Raw genomic sequence first — 5,656 nt, forward strand, 5'->3', positions numbered from 1 at the left:
GTTTTAAATTTTCCTCTAATATTTGTTTTATTTCATTTGAAATAGTTTTAGTTTGAGTTAACAATAACAACACTTTATAATAGGTGTGTTCCCAGGGGAGCACTGGTCAGTGTCACATCTGTTTCCACCTAGTGCTTATTCCAGATAAGCTACTTATGCCAATATTGATGTGTTTAATCATTTCTAAATAGCTGATGGACTCTGATACAGATCCTGCCATTGCCAGTCCAACAGCTTCATTCATTATTAAAGCTGCAGTGCATTTTTCAGTGTCCACCAAACAGAAATAAAAATATATATATATATATATATATATATTGGACTGGCCATATTGTCATCTAAACAGCCTTGCCTCAGTTTCCAATCATTGCAGGAATATCGAAACAAAGGAAAAATTGATTTTCAGATGAAAAAGCACCCACTGTTTGTTTTCAAGAGTGTGTATGTGTGTGTAAGTAGCAATTCAAAGAATTTACCTTTTTCATTAAATGCAAAAATACAACAGAAGCACAATGCAAGCTAAAGATAAGTTTGTCATGTTCTTCAAACTATAGTACTTTAATCGAGTTAAAATAAATATGTCCATTGATCAAAAATATGCAGGGTTATTTTGGATTGTCAAAAGTGGCGATATAAAGAAGGATAACAGAAGTAATCTAATGACACCGTCTTTAGGAGAGTTAATGGCCAAATAAAAACACATTAAAGTCATTTGAAGATGCAATGTTTTTTTTTTTTTTTATGTTGCAAGCAAACTCTTATTATGCAAATACATTCAATATATCACCCAGTCCCTGAAGACTCCTGCCTTGGATTTATGTCCAAGAAGTTTACTCATCAAAGAGCAGGGCAATTCATTGAACTATCCTCAGTTTAAAAAGTATAAAATGACGGGAATTTCAGCTAATAGCTGCTAATATGAAACATTTGCTCTGTTATTGCATGAAATAACCATAACAAAGCACCATATTCTCACGGTTTTCAGCAAACCCTATTGACGAGAATGTTCCTTCATAGAGAATGAGTGTTGGTGCCAGATTATTAAAAAGTCTATTAATGATTGATATCAAAAAGGTTTTCAAATATATATTATTGCCTATTGCAAAAACAATTGTTTCCAAACAGGTTACAAATAAATGTGAATTTTTTTCTTTTCCCAAACAGGTTTTTAAATAAATATGAATGCCTTTACAAAAATAATGATTCACTTTGAATAGGGTTTCAAATAAATATGAATGTTTATTGCAAAATAATGATTGATATCAAAAAAGTTTTTCAAATAAATATTAATGTCTATTGCAAAAAAAAAAAAACAATTGTTTTCAAACAGGTTATAAATAAATGTGATTTTTTTTTTAAACACAATTTCCAAAACAGGTTTTTAAATAAATATGAATGCTTTTAGCAAAACTAATGATTAATTTCGAATAGGGTTTAAAATAAGTATGACTGTTTCATGCAAAATAATGATTGATATCAAACAGGATTTTTAAGTAAATATTAATGTCTATTGCAAAAATTATTGTTTCCAAAGTGGTTTTTAAATAAATATAAATGTTTAGTTTTTTTCTTCAAAATAATTATTGTTACCAAACAGGTTTTCAAATAAATATTGGGTCCAAGGTTTGGGTGAATATTTAAAAAATTAAATTTAATAAAATTAAAACAAATTTTTTTTAATTAAATATCAATAAACAAAATAAATATTGTGATTTCAATGTTTATCTGGTGCATGGCCCTGCTGGTAGATGCTGGAATTGCACACGTTGGTTCTAACAGGCATCCTTCTCAATTAAAAGCTATTCAAATGTAGAGGTGTATTAAAAAAAAAAATTTTTTAAAAACATTGAGCAACATACAGTATAAATCTACTGTTGAGGTTTTACTAGTGACAGATTTTATTTTGGAGGCTCTTAAATGCATGAAATTGACTGTTTAGTTTGCAACTGCCATTGAGATAAATGAGAATGCTAATAGCACTCTTCATATGATAGAAGGTTGTTTAAACAAACACTTTCTGTCTACTGCTATTATTCTTTCATTCTGCTTCATATAGCCTACATTATGTCTCTCTGTCTCCTACCTTTATCTTCAGGTCTCTCTGGCAGGATAATTCATATCTTGGTGCCCAGAAAATATTCCTCAAATTAATTTCCTGCATGACCTCCATCTACCCCAATAAACCTCAGGTCCTCGCCGGACAGTTTAAAGCTCAATTTAACTTTTATCTTCACTTCTGCAGGTTTAAAGGGTTCATATGATGCAATTTCAATTTTTCCTTTCTCTTTGGAGTGTTACAAGCTCTTGGTGCATAAAGAAGATCTGTAAAGTTGCAAAGACTAAAGTCTCAAATCCAAAGAGATATTCCTTATAAAAGTTCAGAGTCAGCCACACCTACCTAAAACAGCTCGTTCTAACACGTCACATGTGGTTGCCGCAGGCCTCCGCTCACTCAAGCCCACCCGCCGCCGCTCACTCTAGGCCGCCGTGTGTTTCGTTGTGAAAGCGAAACTTATTATATTATATTATATTATATTATATTATATTATATTATATTATATTATATTATATTATATTGAATTGGCCTGTTCTGTGTGAGATTGTTTTAAATTATTTTTTAATAGATTTTTTTTTTTTTTTGGTAACACAGTACTGTACAAAATGTTTCCTCAGGTAACCTAAAATGTGCATCATTTAGTTACATCAAGGGACAAATCAAATATAATAGCACATTAAAGTTAAAAGTTACACAGTTTTTTGTGTGCGCTGTACAGGTCTGGTATAAAGATTGTCTTTGCTTAGGTGGTCCAAATGTCTGCCCAATAGAGAAAAGTTTTGCTCAGCAAGAAAAAAAAATTAGAGGGAACATTGTTTGCTAGTATAATTTTTCATCTTTAATAATCTGGCACCAACACTCATTATCTATGAAGGAACATTCTTGTCAATAGGGTTTGCTGAAAACCGTGAGAATATGGTGCTTTGTTATGGTTATTTCATGCAATAACAGAGCAAATGTTTCATATTAGCAGCTATTAGCTGAAATTCCCGTCATTTTATACTTTTTAAACTGAGGATAGTTCAATGAATTGCCCTGCTCTTTGATGAGTAAACTTCTTGGACATAAATCCAAGGCAGGAGTCTTCAGGGACTGGGTGATATATTGAATGTATTTGCATAATAAGAGTTTGCTTGCAACATAAAATTAAAAAACATTGCATCTTCAAATGACTTTAATGTGCTTATTTGGCCATTAACTCTCCTAAAGACCGTGTCATTAGATTACTTCTGCTATCCTTCTTTATGCTGCCACTTTTGAGTATGAGGCCATTAGGATGAATGCAGAGTAAAGCTGTTTACACATTTTAATTTCTATAACAGAATACAAAAGGACTTGATTTTATCAATCAAGATCAGATTAGTTTGTGCATTGTATCTTTTTATGACAGGTGGGTGGAAGGGAGGAGCTGAAAGGGAAAATGGATTGGTGACGTCAGCCGAAAAGGAAAGTCGTTTCAGAGGCAGGACAACTTATCATGTAAGATTTTTGAGGATGAACATATTCATTTCATTATAACATTTTAGAGATGATCATATAGTTGCTTTAAGAAAATAAAGAAATTATGCTTATAATGTATTAATGTGTGTGTGCATATGTGTGTGTGTGTGTGTGTGTCATTTTCATGAATACATTAATAAATTATATAATTATATTTATATTAACTAACTATATAATACTGTATATACACTGAATAAAATTTGGTGTAAAAACAAATTTCACTCAGAAAATGCTAGTAAATTTCACAATTACAAAGAAATGAAGAGTAACTTGTTGAATTAAACATTTTAGGACTGAAATAATCTTTGTTTTACTTACAACTTACAACATTGTGTGTATATACAGTGTGTGTATATATATATATATATATATATATATTTGTGTGTGTGTGTGTAAACTTAATAATTTTTAATACAATTATTATAAAAAAATTATAAAAAAATATTGCATGTTAATACTTCCATCAAATATATATATTTGTATATATAATGCAATATATATATATAATTATGCAACTTCCATGTGATTCATAAATTCTGAAAATAATGTGCGGTATAACGTTCTACTGTAGATGTATTTTTGTTGCACATTTTCAGCATGTTGTTCATGTGTTTCTGTGCTGTATGTGATCATTAATACAGCCCACCTTGAAAATGTTGACAGTCGCCTGAGAGCAGCAGTCATATAAGAAATGATTAGAGTGATTCAGATTCTGCTTTAGCATGAAGGACTGTCTTTAGATATGAATCAAGAGCTGGGTTTAGAGACACGCCCCTCTAGCTTCCTCTCACCTTCATTGCAGTGCCGATACCAATATTTCAATTGAGAAAGTCCCGATAATAATTTTGAATTTAATACAAGAAGTCAGAATGTCGCAGTCATCCTGTTTGACTTATTTAGATGTCAGGAATAATTACATGAATTTAAATCCTTTTTACTAAAATACACTGATCAGCTGATGAGTCGAAAACTGCTTTCAGCTATAAATTGTAATAAAATAATGCTCATGATATTTTAAAGATTCATTCTTTAAAATCAGTCATACGATTTTTATTTCATAACTAGTGATATAATTGCCCTCCACATCACAGCCATGATAAAGTATTATCTGTCAGCTATCAGCAACAGTTTTAGCATATATTCTTATTAACTTTTAACCAATGACCAAGAAATAAAATACACAATACAGAAGTTTAAATTCAAACGCATCAGAACTTTAGACAACCCAAAAACAACATCACATTTTTACCTCAAAATCATTGTAATCATTGTAAATTTCTCACAGAGTGATAAAATCACAGTTCTTTTTCTCAAGCAGAAAGATATTATGATGAATAGCTTGTCTGTGCTTTGAGAAATTGAAAGTGTTACAATTGTTCCTGGTCAGACCGAACAGGTTTTTTACTGCGATTGCATGAAGACTGAACGATTCACAGGCAAAAGCATCAAGGAAGGGCTTTCATCTTCAAGACTGCAAAAACTTTCTGCATTCTCTTGGCCGTGAAAGACAACTCCGTTATTAAATGAAGATGAAGTCCACACTCCTCAACATCCAGCTTTAAATTGGTTGAAGTGCTCAAACATTAAATGAAACATGCAACAACTGACAGGATCCTAACTGACCAGACCAGAGACGCTGTGAGCGGGCTCCTGTTCGAGCTCCCCACGGCTGACGAGAGGGATCGGGTGGCTGGCAGAGCAGCAGAGAGGAGAGAAAGGACATGGTCCTACCTGAACTCACATCCCGTGGAGCAGAAAGTGTGAATGAAGTGTGTTTCCCGATGCATGCTGCAGAGCGGCTGACACTGAGACACTGATGCTGCTGCAGCTCAGTGCTCACTCTTACTGCATTGCTTCTGCACACACACACACACACACACACACACACACACACACAGAGAGAGAGAGAGTGCAATTGTTTGGAAAAGGAAGTGAGGAACTCACACTCCACATACTGTACTCCCAAACAAAATGTTGTGGTTGTGAACAATTTCTGAACATCCATCAATCAATCAATCAATCAATCAATCTATCTATCTATCTATCTATCTATCTATCTATCTATCTATCTATCTATCTATCTATCTGTCTGTCTGTCTG

Source organism: Sinocyclocheilus anshuiensis, unplaced genomic scaffold (assembly GCF_001515605.1).
Source record: "Sinocyclocheilus anshuiensis isolate Anshui unplaced genomic scaffold, SAMN03320099.WGS_v1.1 scaffold579, whole genome shotgun sequence".
NCBI lineage: Eukaryota > Metazoa > Chordata > Actinopteri > Cypriniformes > Cyprinidae > Sinocyclocheilus > Sinocyclocheilus anshuiensis.